General features: G+C 47.1%; 1 protein-coding gene across 3 annotated transcripts in view; it reads right to left on the bottom strand.

The window, feature by feature from the left end:
- The window catches only part of IFT52 (intraflagellar transport 52), a 770,870-nt gene that overhangs the window by 692,410 nt on the left and 54,522 nt on the right, over positions 1-23,938 (bottom strand). Inside the window, exon 1 of one of the 3 annotated variants that reach the window (XM_069652340.1) lies at positions 9,067-9,193. The exons of the other annotated variants lie outside the window; for them this stretch is intronic. The gene's annotated coding sequence lies outside the window, so the exon portion shown is untranslated. Of the gene's footprint in view, positions 1-9,066; positions 9,194-23,938 lie in introns of those variants that run through there. 3 annotated transcript variants of the gene reach the window in all.

Raw genomic sequence — 23,938 nt, 5'->3', positions numbered from 1 at the left:
GCCTTGGTCGTTTTTACGACCCTTTGTCCAGCGGCCACCATCTTCTCGCCCACCAGCAGGTCGCGGGAGCCCTGCTGTGCCTCGGCGGCCACGATTCTTCGATTATGTACGGATCCACTTCAAGGATCGTACAACATACACACAAGACCTTCCCACGTCCAGGGAAGTGTTGCAGTCAAGCTTTTACGCCGTGCATATCCCTATTATCCCAGGATCTATGTAGGATCATCGGGAGCTCCTCGAGACGGCTTGGATGGCGTTTTAGTGAACATGTTTAGCGAACTTTGCTTTTTCCCGGCACCGGCTCCTTTGGTCATGGTGAAAACCGGGTCAGGGAACTAGGAGCCCGGAGGAAAGCGGGTGAACAGAGGTGGTGGAGTTCCACGGCAGCAATTGTCGAACCAGGAGTATCAGGGTCGCTAGTTATGTGGCCCTTCGGCTGCTGGGTCCGTATCCTGCTTGCGGCCAAGTTATGCTCCAAGGCCTCTTTTAGGCCTTTATGTGTTTGCCGCAGTAGTAGCCCTTCAGCACTGATCCACCTCGGACCCGGCGCAGGCAGAAGTTACACCAAAGGACTAGACCAGCGTCCGTGGCAGCAGCAGCGGGGTATCCCTTGGGGTAGAACTGGTGAGAATGCGACTACAGGTAGTGCAGGACCTCAGGGCCGGTACTGTGCGGGGCGGGTATTGGAGATCAGGGCTGGGCCCTGCCCGCGGCCGGTGCACGTGTAGCAATTAAAGAGTTCAGTGCTATTCAAATCTCACAAGGCTGGCCGAGCCGGGTCCGACTCACGGGTTAATATGGCCTCAGAAAAATCCCTGGCCTCAAGTATTAGGCACCCCAACAAACCTCAGCCATACAGGGCGGCCTCCCGCTCACAGTAGTTCACCAGAGGTTGCGTCCCGGTGGGGGGGGGGGGGCAGCAACTCCCTGTCCTGGTGGTGGTGATGTCTAGAGGAGAGGTGCCCCCAGGGCCGTTCCAAAGTCGTGGCACCCCCACAGAGCCTCGATCTCCTGGAGGGATGGGCAGTACGTGACAGAGGGCTCACGTGATGGCCCTCCAGGAGGATTGCAGTGAGATCAATGTATATACTGGGGGGGTAGGGGGTTGGCGGGGGGGGGGGGGGGGAGTCCCCTCACGGTCCAGGGCGCCGCAGTGTCCGGGCCCCGGGGCGCACAACACGGAGCGCCCGGGTCACAGATGTAGATCTAGTGGCCGCCGACAGTTTCTCCCCACTGGTGGGGGGAGAGGAGGGGGTCCAAGGCAGGCCCACGGCCGCAGGAGTCAGCGCCGCAGCCCCGGATGATCAGCCTGTTCCCAGCCCCCCTGGCTCTCTTACCTTGAAGAGTACCGTTACAGGTGATCCTCGGGGGGGGGGGAGCGGGAGGAGGGCAGGCGAGCGGCACAATGGTGCAGAATCAGCTGCGGCGGCTCAGACCGTCCGCGGTGCCCGGTCCAGGGCAAGGGGGTACCAGGTGCCTCAGGATCCAGCCCCCAGGCCGTGGTAGTACAGGGTGATCCGCAAGTAAGGCGTCCAACAGGCTTGGGAGAGCTGGTAGGACAAAGTGCCAGGGCACGCCGGGCAGTCACGCCACAAACACGGCTATTCGGCGAGATGCCTCTCCCCCACAAAGGCCGTCTGCGCCGGGAGTTGGGTGACAAAGTGGAGCCGCACTCGCTGGAACTGTGTCCCGGGGTGAATCAGGTGTCTGCGGTCCCGCTTCACCAGCGGTCACAGCGAAGTCCTCAGGGGGTCCTCGGGTCCAAGAGTGGGTGTGGAGTTAGAACGCAGGTTCACGCAGCGGCCACAGCAGTTGGGAAGGGCCCAGCTGTATTTGCGAGGCTAAATCCAAGAATGTGCGCTCTCGCAGTCCGAGCTCAACACTCAGGCGGCCATCTTGCTTCGGCGCAACAGCACCCCCCACCACCCCCCGTAAATAAAAGATATTTAAAAGATGTAAGAATTGAACTACATTGAAAGATTGGTGAATAATAGAGGCATCTTTATACCTTATTTTTTCACAGAACATCATCCAGAAGTTGACCTAGAGCTATAATCAAAAAGGCACAAGAAAGGAAACCTAGAGACCAGGCGAAAACTAAGAATAAGAAGCAATTTGGAAACAAATTGTTTTTACCTAGTGTGTTTTTCCATCCCTGAAGAATTTCCTGTAAATTAGTGTGATAGTTGAGATGAGGAATGAAACATGTTGGGTATGTTTTTCTGAGGAATTAAAGAATGGATGAATGAAAGGCCATCTATGCAAATTAATAAGGAGACCATCAGTCGGTACCATATAGTAGCTAAGACCGACAGAGAATATTTTACCGTGTGATTAAAATCAACAGCACATTAGACTTAAAATGAATTGCTTCTTAATGATGTGCCATGGAGAATGGCTGCTAGTCTAGAAGTTTGTTTTTTAGATGAAAAAATAGTGAGAAATATAAAAGAAAAAAAATCAATATTTTTGTACTCAATGAAGTGTGTGTCTTTGTAAAATAACAATAAAATGTTATATATTTTTTTTTCCAACATTATTTTTATTGTTTTTTGGCATAACAAGCATTGCAAATATTCAACTATTACATGCTTTTCACACTTGACAAGGCACTTAAGAGACGAAAACTGCAATTAGCATAATTAAATCATAACAAATCATGGATTTTCTTCAAGAACCAAACCAATAATAACTGGAGGGGGGGCGGAGGGAGGAGGAACGGAGCTGTATACAGAGTAGGAACAGAAAAGACTGTTTCATTCACAGTTGGCGTATTATAAACTGTCAGTATGTCTCTGTGTGTGGGTTTAGGATGGGTTCCTCCAGCAGAAGCCTCTGCAGGTTTGTGCCTATAGACTACACAGCCTTTAGCAACTTGGTTGTAAGTAGGAGACTTTCCGTGCAACTACTACATGTTGTGTCCCTTTCTTTTCAGTCCTGGGTTTCCATCCAACGCAGCGCCGGGGGCTGTCTTGCCATGCCTGGGAATTGCTGCACATAGTCCAGGAAGAGGGCCCAGGTACGCTCAAATTTAGACCTGTTGCCGAGTCTGATGGCAGTGACTTTCTCGGCTGCTACGATTTCCCAACATTTGGACCACCACATTTGCGTAGACGGACCCTCTGGGTTTTTCCATAATCTGGCGATGGAGATTTTGGTGGCTGTTAGAAGGTGAGAGCAGAGGTCCGCCATGCAGCCTGTTAAGGGGAATTGGCCATCTCCTGTCACGCCCAGCAACACGATTCCCGGATCCCAGCGGAAAGTAAGCCCAGTGATTGTTTTGATTTTTTGTTCCAGGGTGTTCTTCCAGAATTGGGTGGTTTTCGGGCAAGTCCAAAAAAGGTGGAACAGAGTTCCTCGGTCTGGGCAGCCGATCCAACACTGAGCCGGGATGGCTGAATTGCACTTGTTTAGGATTTCGGGGGTACGGTACCACCTGTAGCAGACTTTGAACGCCCCTTCCTTGTTCTTCACACATTTTGAGCTTTTTTGCGATCGATTCCAGATGTGATACCATTCCTCCAGTTCAATCGTTCTTCCGATGTCTTCTTCCCATTTTAGCATGTACGGCTCTTTTTTGGTGGGATCTGTTCTGTCCAATATTATGTATAGAGTGGAGATTTTCCCCCTCGGAGGGTTAGCAGCGAGAGTATTTTCTAATACCGTCAACTCTCTGCTGCCATGTTTCTTGACCTGCTCATTCGACAGCCAATGCCTCAAGTTGCGTGTAACGAAACCTTTCGGTCTCCGGGATCTTAAATTTGGATTTGCACTCCTCGAAATTTAGTGGGCGGCCATTCTCAAAGAAGTTTGCCATGGTCTCTAAGCCCCCGGCTCTCCATTTCCCAAAATGATTTGGTACGGTTCCCAGGGAAAAGTCTGGGTTGTCCCAGATTGGTGTGAGGGGTCCCATTGTGCTTCTGCATTTCCATAGGCTGGCTGCCTTTCTCCAGCTAGCCACTGTGTTCCTCGTTGAGGGTAAAGGGCCCAGGTCTTGGGTCCCCTTGGGTTCTTTGCAGTGGGGCAGCGTCTTGATCGGAGTCTTGCTCCAATCTTCTTCCATTTGTAGCCACCGGGGGCGGTTGGCGAGAAGTTTCCAAGCAAAGGCTGGGGCTAGCTGAGCTGCGAGACAGTACCTAGCCACGTCCGGGACCCCTAGGCTGCCCGTTGCGGCACTCAGGAGCATGATGCGCGACTTCTTTCCTTCCCAGACAAGGTTCAGTATGTCCCCTTGCAGCTTTTGTAGGGCTTTTTCCCGGATCGCCACTGGAAGGGCCTGTGCGAAGAATAGTACCTGTGGGGTTAAATTCATTTTCATCACTGTGATCCGACCAAACCATGAGATTTCTTGTTTTCTCCAGCGTCCAATGTCTTTTTTCAGCTCACTGAAAAGTGCCGGAAAGTTTGTCTTGTACAGCTTCTCTGTATTGTTGGGTAGATGAACTCCTAGGTAGCTAATGCTCCTTTTTGCCCATGGGATCTGGAGCTCAGCTTCCAGTGCAGTCTTGAGTTTTCTTGGGACGTTGATGCCCATCGCCACCGATTTGGAGACGTTTATTGTGAACCTTGAGGCTGTACGGAATTCTTCAAGGGTTTGCCATTGGGTTCCCATCGATTTGGTCGTGTGGGTGAGTGTGAGCAGCACATCGTCCGCATATAGGGCTATTTTGTAGGATTCCCTTTTGAGCGTGAGCCTGTGTATCGATGGGTTCAGGCGGACTCTGTCCGCAAATGGCTCCATAGATAAGGTGAAGATGAGTGGGGAGAGGGGGCATCCCTGTCTTGTACCACTCGTTATGTTGGTTTTGCCGGATTCGGCCCCATTTAAACGCATTCTCGTGGAGGGACTTTGGTAGTTGGCTAGGACCTATTTTATAAAATTCGGACCAAAGCCAAAATGCAGTACGGTTTCCTTTATGTAACCCCAGTCGAGCATGTCAAATGCCTTATGAGCATCCAGGGAGAGGACTGTCAACTTCGAGCCCATCCTGTTTGCCGAGTCTATAAGGTTGATGGTCTGCGGATATTGTCCCGAGTGCCCCGCCCCGGAATGAAGCCTGCTAGATCCGCATGGATGATCTCTGGGAGGAGCGGGGCCAGCCTGTTTGCCAATATTTTATCGAATATTTTCACATCGTTGTTCAGAAGGGTTATAGGCCTGTATGATGCACATTGTGCCCGATCTTTCCCAGGTTTTGGGATCAGCACCATCAGAGATTCATTCATGGCCGCTGTAGTGGACCCTTTAGAGAGAAATGAGTTGTATAAGTTTGCCAGGTGGGGTGCTAGCAGGTAAGCAAACTTCTTGTAGAATTTTGAGGTCAGCCCGTCCGGTCCGGGCGTAGTGTTTTTCAGGAGGCGGATCGTCTCGCTTACTTCCTCAACTGAGATTGGGCGCTCCAGGTCAGGCATTAGGGGATGTGGTTGCTTCTTTGAGATCGGGGCCAGGAATTGTGCGGTGGCCGGAACTGGTGTCCGGGGTCCTGCCATGATTTCTTCGTGATGCTGGACCATTGTCTCGAGCTTTTCTGGGTCCAGATGGTGTAGGTTGCCATTTTTGTCGACCAGGCTTTGGATGTAGTTCCTGGTTTGGAGTTTTTTCAACTTATGTGCTAGGAGCCAGTTAGCTTTTTTAATGTTGAGGTAATAGAATTGCTTGGTATAAGTCAATGCTGTGTCGGCCTGATCTGCTAGGTGCATTTCCAGCTCCCTTTTTACTCTTTTTAGTTCTCGGTTCGTTGTTTTCGTGTGGCGCTGTTTGAGCTTGTTTTCCAGTTCTACTAGCCTTTCCTCCAGCTTTCGTTGCTTCAGCAGATTTTGACGCTCGAGTCGGGCTGTTGTGTCCATTGCAACCCCTCGGATTACTGGTTTCATAGCGTCCCACACCATTGCCGTTGAGGAGTCCGGGGTTGTGTTCTCGGTGAAGTAATTCTGAAACGCCTCAGCAAGGTCAGAGCTGGCGGCTGCATCGGCCAGGATATGATCTTGCATTTTCCATTGCCGTTGGGTGTGTTCTGGGACTCCATGCAGAAGCAGCGTCATTGTAACCGACGCATGATCTGAGATTGCTATATGCAAAATTTGGATTTCCTCAACATAGGGGGCCATTGAGTTTGCGGCGAGCAGGAGATAGATCCGCGAGTACCCTCTGTGGACATGCGAAAAGAAGGTATAGTCCCTTTCTCCCTGGTTGCGCAGTCTCCATATGTCGATCGTCTCAGTTTCCCGTAGGAATTCGGCCATGGCCAAGGCTTTGCTGTAGTCTTCCCTGGAGGATGGTAGGGGTCTTATCGACGCTCGGGTCTGGGGGAAGGTTAAAGTCTCCTCCAATTAGTAAGTGGCCAGCGGAGAAAGCGGTGATGATCGGGAGGAGGTTGCAAAGAAACTGGTCTTGCTTTTTTTTTGGTCTATAGATTGCCACTAGGGTAATAGGTAGTTCAACTAAGAGGCCTTTTAGGAGCAGGAATCTCCCCTCCGAGTCTCTTTTGATGGTAATCTGAGTTACTGGCAGGTTTTGACTCAGCAGGATTGCAACTCCTCTTTTTTTCTGTGCGGCAGAGGCGAAGTAGAATTTAGGGTAGGTTCGGAAACGTATCCGTTTTTCGTCCTCTGCCATCAGGTGAGTTTCCTGGAGATAGACAATGTCAGCTGCTAATTGGTCTAGTCTGTGTTCCACCGACTTACGCTTTCTTGGGGCGTTGAGACCTTGTACATTCCACGTCGTGATGGCAAGTGTTTTGTTTAACGAACCCATCCTTTGAGCCCAAGATAGATCAGTTTGTAGTCTTCCCTGAAGATTACTTGTTCTCAACCTTTTGGCTCCTTTTTCCACCGTGCCCCCCCCCTCCTTGTGGACCCCCTCCCCGACACCCCCTACTCCCCTCTCCGCCCACCCCCCACCCCCCAACAATAACAAGGTTTTCGGACCAGCCTTCAACCAACGGGGCAGCCGGCCGGACCAGTGTAGTAACTCAGATGGAGGCAACTGTGCCTCTTCTGTTGCCCAGTAATGTACAGGTTGAGAATATTCAGCATCTGATCATTGGCGGGGTTAAAACAAATTTTCGACGGTGTTCAGGTCTCCCTCCCCGGACCAGACGGGCTTATGGGTCGTATGGGCGACTTGACTTGAAGGTCCCGGGGAATGGATAGTCCATGTTGTGGGACCAGCCGTAGCTATCTCGGCCTCACTTCCCAGCGGGTAGGTGATAAGCCCAGGAAGGGGCCTGGAGACACGCCCGGTTTGAAGTTGTAGTTGGAGGACTCTTTCTTAGAGGTTGTTATCCCTCTTAGTTTTGCTCGGGGGGGGGGTGGGGGTGGGGTCTGCGGCACCCCTCCACTTTGGCCCAGGGCCTGGTGGAGTCCCTATGGGGTCTTTCTGAGACTTCTGCGGACCCCCCCCCCCCCCCCCGAGGAGCCACCGCCTCACTGTCCGGGCTCATGAAGCGCTCGGATTAGTCATGACTTGCCATCCCAGGTGAAGATTAGGGCTGTGGAGAATCAGTCTGCAAAATTTGAATTATTGCTTGTGACCAAGTGTAAGTTGTACCTGTTATGGATGCTTGTCCCACCTCACAAGGTACTCTAGGGTCAGAGGTGGTGAAGGTAGCTGCTCTCCTGACACAGCCATTTTGGGTGCACCTCAGACCAGTAGCCGTCTGCATGATAGCTGTCCAATTCTCTGCTTTTATGAAGTTATCTAGCGATTGTATCACCTCACTCAGGTGATACTGTGAAAGCAGTCCTTGGCACAGCTTACCTATGGATATAGCCTGTGTCAGGGAGGTGTCATGGCAATTCCAAGCCCTATCTGGGCCCACACAGAGTCCTGCTTTTCTTTGATTGCATTAATTTGCTTGAACCGCCCATAACACAGGTCTCCCTGATGCATAAGTAATATACTTGGTGCCATTTCGCTGTTTCGCTTCTGTATAAAACGCACTCCAGAACTCCCCTTCCTCCTCCTTCCACTCAGGGTAGAAGCTCAGGTTCCTATTGCTGCAAGTGGTCTGTAACTGCGTATAATTAAGAAAATACATCAAATGTGGGAATCTACATGCCATGCCTAACGTGTGAACACCTTTGGCATGCCATACCTGTTGAACCCATCCCTCTATGGTCTACTTGGGATCCCGCCATGTTTGTCAGTCATGTTTGAAAAGTATTCTCTGTCGAAAATTACTGAATCTGCAACATATATGTGTTGTGCAACATGTGGCTCTGGAGGGAATTTATATTGATTTTCAAACATGTAATTTCCTGCTCGGTATGGTCCCTGTGAAATATATGGGAACTGTGCTTTGAATCCAAGACTGTCGGTAAGAAGGCATTGTAATATCGCACATAAAACAGATGGGGCCCCGTTTCATGGAGATCTTAAACATCATCAAACACATCAAATAATGCATTTTACGCAAATCTCTGGAGCCTATTTCTTAACAGTTCTCTGTATGTTCTGGACGCAGGATTATTGGGTGCAAACAGTCTGGATTCATCAACCACAGAAAAAGTGTGAACTTGCACCTGTGTAGCTAGGCCATGAAATGTCTTGAACGATGGCATCCACAAAGGACCCATGGTTAGAGGAAACATTTGTATTGAGGCTGGAGTTCCTCGCTCTTGGAGCTCTCTTTTCTCTAACATGTGTGAAGAACTTAAAGGCTTTAGAACAACTTCTTTGCTTGCAGGTAGAGTGGAAACCTTGCTCAGAAAATGCCCGGAAGTCAGTGAGATGAAAAAAACAGTGAGGCGCAGCCACAGAAGGAGGAAATATATTGCCAGCATTTTATAACACGGTTTCAGAAAGTCTGTCCAAAACAACTGTATCACTTTAGCAACTAGAAAGGCTTTCTGTTTCCAAATTGGCAGACTTGCAGTACTTCCCTGAATGGTGGAATTGTAGTCAAGGGTGGTACATTCTTCCTCATCCTGAACGCCTATCATGATCATTTGACGGATCCCCATCTTCATTTTCTACAGGCTCCTCACTTGGAAGAGAAGGATTGCGTGTAAACATTGCGGTAACCATCTGGAGCGGGTTTCAGGTGATCCACAGAAACTTACCTCGTACCTCTCTTGGGTGGTAATGCGGGTAGGACGGCAGTTCTGGACCCTTTCACTCTGATTATTTGCACTGCCGGTCTATAAAACGGGCCAAACAGAGTCTTATCATGGATCTTCTCCAGGACCCAATCTCCCGCTTTGAGAGTGTTCTCAGGACTGGCCTCAGCAGCTTCCACCTGGAGGGATTCCCTCAGCAGTGTTGTCACCAGCAGTCGCTCGTGCCTGGCATGGGGGCTGGGAAGAGTGTACAGATCAGGCATACATATCTTTTTCCCCAAACAAGAGTTCAAATGGAGTCTTACTGTTGCATAGAGGCTGGTGTGGTAAATTATTTAAACTCCTGATAACTAAGGGCACATGGTCTACCTCCAAGTGACAGAATGCATTTAGTCAGGCTCACCTTTATAGACTGGCTCACTCTTTCCACAATTCTGTTTGTTCCAGCTCGGAAAGGATTGGAAAAGTGCAACTCTGTTCCCCATACATCTAATGCTTTTTTCAGAGCCTGCCCCAAAAAAGCTGGACCATTATCAGCATGGAACTTTTGGGTTGCTGTCATCGCTACTACACCCCCAATTGCCTGTATGACTGATTTGCAGTGCGCTTTCTTTTGACGAATCATCCAGGTGAACCTAGTGCAAGAATCCACTATTACTAGAATGTACTTATTTATTGCTGGTAGTGGGCATATATGATACAGATATTGCATCTCAAAAGGTGAGGTTGCTTTTTTTTTTTTTTTAAAGGGGCCTCTTTACGTTTTTTTGCTGTGTTCCACAGTTGTCTTCAGACATGTGTCCCAGTTCACTATATATATATATTTTCACTTGTTGTCGTAGCCTTGGCCACAGTACCGGTCAAGGAGTAGCTGTGCAGTTGCACTCACCCCAAAACGGGTAGATGCAACATGTGTGGCTGCAATCAGCTTTTCCCTGTCTGCTCTATTAGACCTCTCCTCTCTCCTCTCATTTTACACCCCCTCTCGCTCCCTTCGTTCTGCCGATCTCTTCTTACTTTCAGTTCCCCCACCCCCTTGTGCCTCTTCTCATTTCCATTCCCTTCAGCTCCTTGCCCCCTTACACTGGAACTCCCTACCTTTCTCTATCCGTTCCTCCCCTTCCTATTCTTCCTTCCGCTCCTCATTGAAATCTTTTTCATTCCCCTCCCTGATCCACTTCCCCCTCTTACCCTCTTTCTTCTACCCTTCTCTTTGTTCTTTATCTTCCCCTTCTCTTCTAAATCTCCCTTCTTCCTACTATTCACTTTACTGACTACTCTCTCCCCCTTCTTTCTCCACCCCCTCCTCTCCTCTTCTTTCTCATATGTAAATTGTTCTACATGTTGATTTTCTGGTTTGACTCACGTTTACCATTATTGCTTCTACTGTTCCATGTTTAATGTATATTTTGATGTTCATTGTAAAGCGCCTTGGATTAAGGCGCTATATAAAGCAATAAATACAAATGAATCTTTTAATAGGATCCCCTTTTTTCATAGGAATTGTGACTACTGCTTTGTTATTTGCAATGTCATAAACATAATTACTTGGGAAACCTTTTGGCCTAAGTACAATACCTAAACAAGCCTCTTATTTTCTCATCCATTGCAGTTGCTGAGCGAGTTGTGGCTGCTATCGTTTTTCAGAATGTGTGCTCTTTGTCATATTTATCTGCCAATGCATTGCTTATACTATGAATGTGCCCTTTAGTATGTGTTCTTGTGTGTATCACCCACAGCAAAGGGTACGTTTGTTTAAGGTCCCAAACTTGTTTCCAGAGTTGCCTGGAACCAATAGTTTTATGCCTAATGTATCTGAAGTCATTTTGAATCCACCAATGCAAATCAGTGCTATATGCCCTGACAATGTAATCTGAATGTGACACTACCAGTGTGAGCTTCCCTGAATCTGCTTGGCACAATGCAAGCATGAATCCATGCAATTCAGCAGTCTGGGCAGACATGTCTCCCAGATGCTTTGTTGCAATATCAGTGTGTATAAATGCGTCTTCATGTGTGAAATGTCCAAACACAGCAGCATATTTGGAACTTGTCCCTACCGCTGGTATTGCGGACCCATCGCAGTAAATTACTTGAAAAAAAATCAAACAATGGCATGTCAGGGCGTGAGGTGTCTGGGCAGATGTCCATTGTCCAAGTCAATCCAGTCATTCTTTGCAATTCTGCCTTTTAATCATACTTTGCATCTGGAGCATGTTTAGATGCTGACCATTTAATCCATCTAGTATGTAGTGCTTTTGCATTGGGCACGCTAGCTTTTGTGGCAGCCTCAAGTTGAGCTAAAGGTGTGTTTATGTGTATAGTTCCATTTGCTGCTAATGGCTTCTCCTTCTGAATGATCATCTGAACTTAAATTTTAACTCAGGTGTGGAATATACATGTGACATATGCAATTGCAATTGCAATTGCAGTGTAGTGCTCACAGGACCAGTACACGTTCCAACCGCCCAACAAGGGGGGCTTCCAGTGACAGTATCACAAGGGGGATACACACAAGTAGCGTACAATCAGCCGTGGGGGATATAGCAGGTACAGCACCAATCTGGCTTCATAAACACAGCAGCCTCGATTTGCGCACACACAGGGGAGTAGGGGTGGGGGGTGAGGCAAGCCTGTATTTGGGACAATATCAGATGGGAAGGGGATACTACCCAAGAGGAAGGGGATTTGGATATAGGGTAATGGGGCCCAGATTTGAGGACAATGCTTCATTTGTGGGAATTGTGGTCACTTTGCACGAACATGCCCGCTCATTCCACAAACGGGACAGCAAGACAGGATGCAGCCACAACTGCAATGCACAGACATACGTGCAACAGGCACAAATGGTGCTGCAGCAACAGATGCAAGTGCAGACAATGCAGACACAGGTCGTGCCTACACAGAGGTAGGGACTAACCATAGGGTAAGCAGATGCACAGAGTACAGCGAAAGTATTACAGGCACCAGTGCAAACACTCACACAAGGGAAGGTGAGGTTATTGGGGCAGAATAAAGTGCCTCATTACACAGGAGTAGCAGTGGTAGAAGGAAATCCATTTACATCTACAGGCAATACACTTTCCTAATAGGGGTACCCATGAGAAGTACGAGTGTGTCCTGTCCTAGCAGTAACTGAAGATGAGCCTGAGATAGCAGTTCAAATAGGATGGAGGGATTGTTCCTTTCTAATAAATATAGGGACAACAAGGTCCTGTATAAAGGAGGGAGATTTCCAGTTATCAAACAAGTAATTGGACATGCAAGGCTTTTCGGGGGAACATCGAAGAGGTTCCTCTAACCAAACAGTTGCCATTAACAATAGGGACGCAACAGAGTAGCGCCATTATTGTATTCGAAAGTCACACCCATTAACATATTGGGAGAAAGGCACAATTTCATTCTCCGAAAAGGGGATGGCGTGCACCACACCTGGGATATACCCAGCCAGGTTTGCAGTGTTGAGACAAGCCTACTACGCACACAGCACATTGAGAGGGATAACCACACACAGATGTTCCTGTATGGGGTACAGGCACTGCTATGATGCATATCATGCATACAAGAAGGTTTTTTTGACTACCAAATTAATTCTTGTTCACACCACGGTACCCCCCCCACCATTACATCAAGCACATACACATTGCTATACTTGGAGAAAGTGGTAAGGAGAAAAGACATGAATATAAGACAACCTGGAATGGCAATCGATACTGTGCATCGATCCCACACTAACACTGACAGGAGTGACTGACACAGAATTGTTCGCCATGCTAGCCGGGGAGGAGGGGAAGATGGGGTTTCAGCTGAGCATACCCTGTCCAGCGCAGGTTAAGGAAAGAGCAGTACCCCAGACGACACAATAGGTGGAAAAAAAGAGACAAAATACATGCAGGAGGATTTGGAGAAAATACCAGGGGGTTTATGGACAACAGAGCCTCATGACGTGGGAATACTAAAAGGGTGGGGGTAGTTCACCTTAAGATAAAGGAAGGAGCACTGCTACCACGAGTAAAGCAATACCCCCTTTCACGAGAAGCAAACAAATGCATATACGAGACACTGCACACCCTATGGCAGCAAGGCATTATTCCAGGAGTCTTTCTAGCCATGCAACACAGCAATTTATCCAATCAAAAAATCTAAAGGAGGGGCATTTCATACAGGATTTGCGTCATCTTAATAACATTATAGAGGCAGAATATCCTCTGGTTCCAAACCCAGCAACAATTTTCTGTAGCTTAACAGCAAAGACGCACTCATTCACAGTAGTGGATTTCAAGAATGCCTTCTTTTCCATCGCCCTGCATCCTGACTCTAGGTATCTCACTGCATTTACGTATCGCGGGACGAGATTCGAACACACGTGAAGGCCTCAAGGGTACTGTGGAGGGACCCTGCATATTTAACAGGGTAATACAAATGAATGTGAGCAATTTGCAAGCAGAAAGCACTGTGATACAATATGTGGATGACCTTTTGGTGTGCAACCGGGCAGAAGACGAGTGTAGAAAGGACTTGGTGACATTACTGATGTTAATGGCTGAAAAGTGGTATAGGGTGGACAAAGAGACTGCACTACTGTCAAAAGGAGGTGGTTTACTTGGGGAAGATTGTATCAGCAGATGGGGGAAAGATAATGCCAGTAAGAGTGGAGGCGATACATAAAAAACACCCCAACCAAAAACGGTAAAAGAAATGCAACACTTCCTGGACTTATGCAATTAGTGCAGGGAATGCGTTTTTGACTACTCCACATACACCAGGCAGCTACTCCAAGCACTGAAGGAAGCTCACCGCAGAAGTGAATGAGAACTTTGATTAACTCAAACATGAGTCAGCACATGTCCCAGTACTAGCTACACCCAATTATAAAGAGAAGTTTCACTTGTTTTCTCACTCGGACGGCAAAGTAATGACCGCCGGGCTTATTCAAAAGAAGGGACAGGGACATGCCACTGGCCTACCAAAGCGGATCACTTGACCTGGTGATGCAGGGACACTTTCCCTGAGAACAGGCACTTGATGCTGCTGCTTTTGGAATTGAGAAAGCATCAATAACAACAATGCGGTGCCCAGTAATTGTGTACATGTAACATGCACTTTTCGCAATACTGGAAAGGACAAAAAACAACATTGACAACTCAGAGATCATCAGGGTACGAGGTTATACTGACGAACCCTGCAAAAGAGGTGGTAAGATGCAGGATGGTAAACTCAGCAGAATTCATTGCAGAACCAAATAAGGAGGCAGGTTACATACATGATTGTGTGGCGTGCATAGACAGGAGTGAAGAGAACCCCTTGGTAAAAGAAGAAGTGATTGACAGGAGTTCACGTATCGACCCAAATAGGGAACAAATGCACTCTGGGTCTGCAGTGGTGCGGCACAGGCACAGCATTCACAAGGAGGGAAAATGGATAGTGTTTTATTAAACACACCTTCCAGCACACTACTCTGCACAAGCAGCATAATTAGTGGCAATATCTTTTTTGACTGTGTACATAACATCCCCTGTACATTTGGGGTCAGCAAGGTGGGAAAGGAGAGGATTCAGGCAAAGTGATGGCACACCAATACAGCATGCAGCACTTTTGGATGAATTATTGTAAATGTTGCCACTCCCTGTAGAATTGGCAATAATAAAGTTTAAAGCACATTCGAGGGGGGGAAAGATTTTATTTAATTGGGTAACGTAAAAGAAGTCAGAACAGCAAATGAAGCAGCATTTCTGCCAGAAGGAGCACATGTGCTGTTGCTTGGCGAGAAGGAAAAAAATACTACTTGTAGCATTGATGACAACAACCAAAGGAAGAGATACACCATCAGAAAGCTTTAATGCAACCTGTGAGAAATCTGAAGGTGTCTCACCCGCTAGTCCCGGGGATCTGTCATCCAGGTGGCCAGGACATGTCCATAGCTTTTGGATCCAGTTCCTGGGGGTCGACCAGTGAAGGATGATCACCTGGGTGAGGGGTCTTCGAGTAGGAGTGGGACACCGGATGATGAGACGTGGTATCCCATTCCCTGTAAAACCTTACCCCATCCTACCAGGTAGGATACTTAGGAACTCAACCCCCTTTTCCAACATCAACGCTTTCTCACAGACAGCTCGCTATGAGAGAAAACGGCCTGACATGTCCCAATACAATAATCATGCAGGGTCAGGCAATTACTGATCATTACATACACACACCTGACTTCCATTACACTTCCCCACAAAGATAAAAAGGCAGAGCATGAAAACACACTGAGCGAGGCAAAGCACATGAGGGAGCAGCAGTTCCAAGAGGGAAGTTAAATACAAGGCGAAAGATGGCAAAACAGAAAGGGATCGCAAGGAGGGAAGTGCCCTTGACCTTATTAATGAGGAACCGTTACTTTCATGAACCTTTGAAAATAGAAAACGTAAGACCAGGAAACAAGGCTGAGGAATCCTGCATTGTGTGTTGGAGGTACCCGGGGCTCTCCCGCGTCGATAGTCAAGGCGGGGAGAATTGCATGTCGCTGTGGTACTGTCCTTGGCTCCTCCAACAAAGCAGCAACAGTGAAGTCAGCAGAGCCGGTGAGTTGGGGAGACTGATACCAGACCAGTCTGTGTTGAAGCCAACGTTGCAAGCAGCAACATTGTATAGTGAATACTGAAGCAAACAGTGTATGAAGCGTATGTGATAATCAACACGAGTACAATTGAACAGATGAGTGATTGAACTTTGAAGCCAAGATACGATATCTTAGAGTGCTCCGGCACCGCATGCATTCTTCTTTGAATGTCTCTGTAAGGTATCCAACTGAAAGGTGGCAAAAGCAAAAGAGTGACAAAGAATTGGGAATCAAAGTGGTCCTGCAACGGGTCAAGCAAAATCCTGTGCACAACCAAAAGTCTTCGATGTTAATAGCATAAAGAAAGATGATGACAAAGTAGGCGAGGTTGGTCCGAGCCTGGCGGAGGAAGATCAGCTGAAAGCATTTGGTTAAAGCAAGTTTGTGTTAAAAAGTTACACTGAAATTGGTCCGAGACCAGCAAAGGGAGACTAATTGAACATTGCCTTAAAGAAGATCTGAGCCCAGCTGAAGGGGATACAAGGTGAATAGTGAATTGCCTGAGAAATTGAGTAGTTGTGAAATCGTGAGAGTAAAATAACATTGTTTGTCGCATCACGCCTTCTGAAAGAAAAGACTCTGAAAGGCAAAGAGACTTGGGCACGGAAGGCCCTGATGCTAATGACTGAACTGTATCTTCGTGCTAGAGAAGCCAGAGACTGTGCTAAGCTAGAGGGTACTGCCTTGTCCCATGCTGAAAATGTGGGGGAGGGAGGACAATGGCATGAACATGCTGACATATCATTTTGTGAACACCTTTCTTTTTCGTAACAGTGTTTCTCACACAATTTGTATGTCGAGGTAAGGATTTGCAATAGGTTTATTAGTGTAGGCCCCTTTTATTTTGACAAGACACCACTACGACTGTTATTTGATGGTCGTAGCCTACTCCCACCTGTAGATTTCGGATTAGATAGGTGTTTTTCAAACCCTTTTTGAAGTTCAATAAACACCCTTGAACTGTGGTCACTTGCGTGTCTTACTGTTGATACCATGCCTTCCTTACAAACCTCAATAGTGCAAATAATAGAATTACAGCGGGGAGCACCAGACGAGGAAAAATATATGGAAGAAAAGGGGGTGGTCTCTGTCTCCAACTGAGTTAATTTGGCAGCATGATAGCACAGGCAAAGTAGTAATGCCAAGAAAGCTGTTGAATGTGGCTCTAGAACAGCTTAACTACCTGGCCCATGTGTCGAAAGGGTACGTGACAGCAGGGATTGCACTTGCATATCGACTATATTGACATGCAAGACATATGTGCCTCTTATTGGTGCATGCTTGTTGAGGTCCGTCAGTTCTCACATTGGCTTGAGGCTGGTCCATGTGCCCATAATGAAGCCCGCTTAGTGGCTAAATTCCAGTGATTATGTGTTCTCAAGGTGGGGGTTCCCAGATGAAATTCGCTCGGACAATGGTCAGCACTTTGCAAATTATTTGATTAAGGAAATAACTGCCCTTTTGGGGATAAGGCAAACTATGTACTGTGTACCGGCCGCAGGCAAATGGTTTGGCTGAGAGAATGAATGGGTTACTAAAAAAGCGCTTGGCTAAGCTAATTGAAGCGCTAGGCAAGTCTTGGTTGTATTGCTTGCCCCTTGCACTCTGCTTTATGCAATTCGACTGGAGATCATTGGACTCATGAAATTGTTACTGGTCAGAGAATGTCTGCGCCTACTCTCCAACAGATACAATTTTGGATAACATACTAGGGGAGGAATTTCACAAGTACCTTACAAAATCGTTTGCGTATATATCCGAGCATATAAGACCAAGAGTAAGAACTGAGCAAATTGATGAGCAGGAAAAGGACTTTCCACAAGCAGCACATCTTTACCCCAGGGACCGCGTATATGTAAAAAATAAAACACGTCAGGAAGTGGAAAGAGTAGATTTTCTGGTCCACACACCGTTGTCTAGCAAATCCTACAGCGGTTACATTTGAGAATCATTGGGGATGGGTCCATCTCACCAACATGCGCAGGGAAAGAACACTGGCTCCACGGAGAAGAGGGGCAGAGCGCAACGTGATGGGAAGTATACACAAACTTTCATTGACTTTCTTTTCAGCAATAAGGTTCTACAGACAACCAACTAATGAGGATGGAGAAAACAAGGCGCAGAACAGTGTTCTTATTAACATACAACCAAATATATTTGCTTTGTGGACTGTAGTTATATTAATATGCATTGGGATTGGGTTGATGATTAGTGTTATGCTTTTTTTAGAGAAAAAAGGTGATTTACATGCAAAGTGGTGCGTGAAATGGGAAAAATAAATTTGCTAAATGAGGAGTAATTCCATCACGACACTGAACAAGGGCAGGGAACATCATCAGGGAACAAATGGTATTATTAAATGTTGTAGGTGGGAAGAGAAAGATCAAATGGCAAATGTTACGTTTGTTCTCCATAGCACATGTAACAGGGGCACCCAAGCTTTTCTTGCCACAGGATGTACCGTATGAGGAGGCAGGGTGCTTGATGCAGCCGTACCTCTGTAAAACAATGGGTCTCTTTCAAGGAACAAGTGTCTCTGTCCAATGGGTGGATGAAGGGGAGGAGGTATACAGTGAAAATGATGTGCATATGGACAGCATGCATATATATCTTAAAGGGCTTTAAATGGGGGCACCAAATAATAAGCCAACACAAACGACTTCAGTGCACAGACAAAGAGGGGTACAGCGTTCCCTGGTGTCACACAAGACCATTAATGAGAATATAAGGAGTGGTGTGGTACAGTGGCCAATAGAAGGGGGAATAATGCAATGTTGTGCTGAAGGGCTGGTGGGGTTTGATCAAAACTTGGTAGCCGAAGTAAACGAAAGCTGCAAAGCAGTGTGGGGAAAATAGGTACATGCATTAACAGGGATAAGTGAAAATCATCAACCAGTTGACATAAGTAGCTTTACACGATTCCCTTTGTTTTTCAGGTCCAGTGGGTCCATCCATTTGGGTACCAACAACAGCTGTGCCAAGGTGATGAGTGCGGCACGGACGCAGGGGACAGCCGTCATAATGGACCTGTGGATCGAAGGCCTACGTTCAGCTTCCTCCAGATTGGGTTTGTGTAACCGTTACTCTGCAGAGCCCTGCCCTGAAATAGCAGCAACCTGGGGCCCTGTTAAAGAAGCAGTATATCCTGTGCTGAAGGAAAGGGGGGGGGGGGGCAGCAGAGCAAGGTTAAAACACTGCTGAATAGAAAAATTACTGGTCGGAAAAAGAGTGCCAAAAATGTGGCCGGAATCCCAGCTGAGTTCCGACTGTTCTCCAAGGCTCTGACTTTCACATCTTCATTGCTTCAGGGTGTGCAGGCCACTGCTAATCTAAAATGGCTGCAGCTGATGCGCTATGGGTTATTGCAGCTGGCCAACAACAGCAAAAAGGTCTGAATGTAGTAAAGGAAGAGTTAAGAGCACTGCCTCTAGTGGCCCTTCAAAATAGGTTCCTTTTGGACCTTCTAATCGCTATTGAAGGAGGAGTATGTGCCAAGTTCGGCAGCAGTTGCTGCATGGTGATGCCCGATGGGGAAGCTTCAAATGGTACTTTGAAAGAGGCAATAAGTGAAATACAGACACTCCACAAGAAAATGACAAACGAAGTTAGTGGGGTGCAATCAAATAACTGGCTGGACTGCATTTTCACTTGGGTGCCAGCATTGGTCCTCATGCTAGTCACCTTCTGAATTGGCAAAACCCTGTTTAGACTTAACCCAAAGAGGAAAATTGATGTTGCCCCTGAATGTTGACTGGGTAGAAGGCAAAGATGAAAATACGAACCCTGTAACCAAGGACGTAAAGATCGATTACTCTACCGATTGGGTACAACACAAACTAAGAATCTAGAAAATGATACCGCTTTCTGGATTTCATGTGCTATGGATGGGCAGGCGTGTATTGCCAAGATGATGGGGGTGATATGACGAGATTAAAAAGAGTGTGCATACCCAAATCAACAGTAGCTGAATGGGGACTGATGGGGGAGGGAGAGTTAGTTATTGATAAATCAATAAAAAGGAGGGAATAATGTAGTGGGGATGCAAGTTCTGCGCAGGGAAACTTATCAGCTGCGGATTATCCCACTAAAAAGGAGGGGGTCTGTAGTAATGGCTGCATAGGGTTATGCATCAGGCTGGTAAATGCCCCTTTCTGATGGAGTTTTAACTAAATAATTTACAAATTATGAGGCTTAAACTGCAGGTAAGTATGCAGGTAAGTATGCAGGACAACATTAGATTTAGGCATTGCAAACAGGCCTGGGTGCTCATGTGGACTAAAAAATAAATTCACACTTTTATTAATTTGCCTAGCAGTGCTAGGATTTGGCAGCACGCTGCAAAACCCACAGTCCCAGGGCTTCTGTAGGAAAACCTAAACAGCTCTCCATACATTAGAATTCATGAATCGAAGTTCACGGGTGCCAGGGTAAATCAGTAACTACACCATTATTTTATAATTAAGCATGTGAGCTCAGGAAACTGTTTCAAAACGCCCATAGTGGTCTCAAATTGCCCCTCAGCACATCTCTGTCTGCAATATGGTTCAAAGAGTTCCTAGGCTGCAACATTAAATCCATAACTTCTTAACATTTCAAGGCTCTTGTAGTCTCATGATCGGTTGTGTTCTCATGGGAAGCAGGTGGAGATGTCTGTACCAGATAAATAAAGATCCGCCGAGCATCTCAAATGTCTCAATGTCTTGCCACCATGTTGTGGAAACCATGGGTTGGACTGCGATGTCACAGTGGGGGCAGAGGGTAGTGTGTTAAATCTTACGGGACCCAATAATTTCTGGATAATGTATGTCCCGATATAGGCGAATAACAGCTCTGCCAATAAGCTTCAGTTGGGGGATTGACCTTATGTTGCAGTGTGTTTTGATGCCAATATGTTTGTACCATTATAAACGTTTTTGTCTTGGGGTGTAGCTTTGACAGCGCTTTTCATGCAGATGTGTTCCACACTCTGTTTGAATTTCGCTTTCCCTGCTGTAACTGAGCCCGAAATTAATTGCATTACTTCTTGCCTGGCGTACACTCCTTAGACTACTTTTGTAATTTTTGCTGGCTTGTTCCGAGGCAACCCACAGTACAATGGTTTAGTTAATGTTAATCTGCAAACTACAAATGTGCCAAACCTTGACCACGCTGATGTTGCTTTACTCATCACCATTTAGAAAGCAGTGAGACCAGATAGATGAAAGACACTTGTGGCAGGGCCCGTTGGCTTCTCGCGCAAAGACACTACTAACCTTCTAGCTTCACACCTTTATCAACCCCAACTTAAAATTAACAAAGTCCAAACTAAAAACTGCTGACACCGGGAAATTATGCATGAAGTAGACTATGTGACCACAAGCTCAAACTCCATACAAAACATACAAACTTCAGGGTAAGCCCAGGCAGCGCATTATTGGACACTGGGCCAATGAGGAAACTTAGAAGCTTACTCACACATAGAGGCTGGTTTCTCCACTCTGAAAATCAACACTGCAATGACAGCTACTATCTTGTCCCATTAGCATCCCACCCCAACCAAACCACACACATGCCATTGCATGCAGGACCATAAGCTCCAGTAGGTCATGAAAATCACAGAACTTCTGCAAGAGAAGAACAAATGACATAGAACAACAAAGCATACATTTAGGAAAGAAACTGGCCCTTTTCGGCTTCCCTCAGATCCAAGGAGACACAAACGAGGCAGATAAAAAGATGTATTCCCGGGCCACAACATCACAGCAGTAGAAATATATTTCCATATTCCACTACTGTGATGTCACAGAACGAAAATACCACATTTAGGATTGAATTACTTTCTAGAGAAGATAAGCACAACATTTTGTACCATTGTCAATATACATATAGCAGTACTCCAGTTTCCCTACTTGATCTGCGAGTAAATTATCGGGTCCTGCTTTTTTCTTTAAATTGTGGGGCTTGTAGCCCTGGATTTAAAATGGGGAAAAGAAAAATTCCAGAATGCAAAGAACAAAATCGGGACTGGATGACATGCTCAGCACGCAATAGGGAAACATGAGAACTTTGAAAATTACACATATTAAGAAAAATTACCTGTTGCTTGCTTTTGACAAAACAAAAAACAGTAACTACAAAGACCAAGGCAGGCATAAAGACAATTGTCAGGGAGAATTCTCAGAAATGTGCCAATTCCCTTCACCTTAGACACCTCCAGCACCTTTGCTGGATTTTGAGGACTTGATTTTTTTACCTGGAAAAAGTGTGAGCCCTTTTCCCACTCTTTCATGTGTTTTGATGTGCGTTTTACATTTATGGTCTCAGATTATGGAGTGTGTTACACAGCACCCTCAGTGCAGCGACACAAAGATGTCTTTTAGACTTCCCAAAGGTTTAAATACCTTCTCTGGGATTAACTACTGTTTCCCAGAGAATGTAAAGTGAAATTGACTTTACTAGTCTTTTCCAAATTGATAGGACCAGCACATACCATTGTACAATGGAGTGATGGAGGGGTTACATAGTATCCCCTGTGTCTAAACACTCATGTAGAAGTCAAATGTTACCCTTTTCCTATTGTAAGGACTGGTGGCAGTAGTTTTACAACAAACTACCATGATGTTTCCCGACTGCGAACACCGGTAGCTAAAAATCACGGGAGCCATGTTTTTCAAGATGGCACCTTAAGCCGGTTTGTTTAAACGGGTCCCGGTCTTCTTTTTTCGCCATTTCTTTTTGGAAAGGCCCTTCTAGTGTGTTCGTCTCTGCGCGCCAATCCAGGTTTGGTCCCTTTGTTTGTGTGCCTTTGGCAGGTTTCAGGACTGAAGTCCGCCCTTGGCGTCTGATTGTCTGGGGTGGGCAGGAAGTGAGGGAGGTGCCTGAAACTCCCTGTGCTTATTCTCCTAGGAGACCCAAATGCACTGTGGCGTGATTGGCTGGCTGACTGTCCGGCAAGGACAGCCACCCTGCTGGGTGAATGACAACTAGGCTGGAATGAAAGGGAGAAAAATGTTTAAAAGGCGAGTCTCCAGGACTGGAAGGCAGAGTCGACCACTGGAACGAAAGAACCGAAGACGAGCTGGAAGAGGACGGCTGCTGCAACACTGGACCGTTGGTTTGCCCGATGAAGCCCTGCTGCATGTCTGAATTACCAAACTCCATTCGATAGAGAAGCTTCTTCAAGAACGGCTTCTTCCTTTGAGTTCGTGGGACCAATCAACTCGTAAGACACCTGGATACCATTCCCAAGGCTGGAACTGAAGTGACTCCATTTTGTTTGCCTTCTTCAACGATCCCGTGCAGTGCAGGAGTCCCCCGACGTCCTCCCTCTTGTCCCCATGACTGAAGCTCAGGAACAGCGAGATCTGCAGGAACTGCCAGGAACCACGACTTCAGCAACATTTGTTTTCTTCACAAAAAGGTACTGTGCCAACCCGATTGCGAGAACGCCACTCTCGCAGCGAAGGTTTGTGAAACTTTCCCAACTTGCAGACCTAATCAGCTTGTGACCCCACAAAGGATTCTTTTTCGCCTAAACTACTCAGAACTTTTACAAAGACTTTACCATTTGATGCCAGAACTGCTTTATCCTATCAGGAACACTAGCCCATTGACTTTGGCCTGTCCTATTGACTTGAATTGGATTATTCTGGTGAACAAACTATTTGCACTGCCTACAAAGTATATATAATCTATTCTACTTACTTTTGTCCTTTCTGCTCACTGCTAGGTAACTGAACTGGCATTTGGCTCCTTTTTCAAAGGAGCTCAAACTGTCTCAAAAATGTAGAGTTTTGGGATTCCAAGATGGCCACGATGCTGTGAACAACGCAGCCACCAAGCTCCCGACCCTGAGGCCCTGCAAGCACCCTTGCTGACCACCAAAGCCCTTCCCAGGCGACAGGAACGGCTTACAGGGGGCCCACCTGCGTGACAGGGTCCACAGAGAGGGGGAGTGACATCCATAGAGTCTCCATCGGACTGGAGACATACATCTGAGGCGGGCGCGTGGTCCCACGAGCGCCACCTCCATCGGCCCCGTAGTACCTGTTCTACCCTGGGCACCAGAATCTTGTTGCCGACTGTGGACCTGAGCTGCCGTGACGGCGGGGGGAAGGGCCCGATCTGGAGCCTTGAGGACGAGCAGTTTGGAGGAGGGTTGGGCCCCCCCCTTTGCTTCCCCACTCATCTCGTAGGAGCCTGGTCGGAACTGCCCGCCTGAGGGGCACTGTGGGCGGGTGCCTACACAGAGGGAGCAGGGGGGCGGCGCCCGGGTCTGAGGATTGTGGGGAA

The sequence above is a fragment of the Ambystoma mexicanum genome, chromosome 3p (genome assembly GCF_040938575.1).
Source record: "Ambystoma mexicanum isolate Mex_15411 chromosome 3p, UKY_AmexF1_1, whole genome shotgun sequence".
Classification (NCBI taxonomy): domain Eukaryota; kingdom Metazoa; phylum Chordata; class Amphibia; order Caudata; family Ambystomatidae; genus Ambystoma; species Ambystoma mexicanum.
This window is presented reverse-complemented; position numbering and strand designations above follow the sequence as displayed.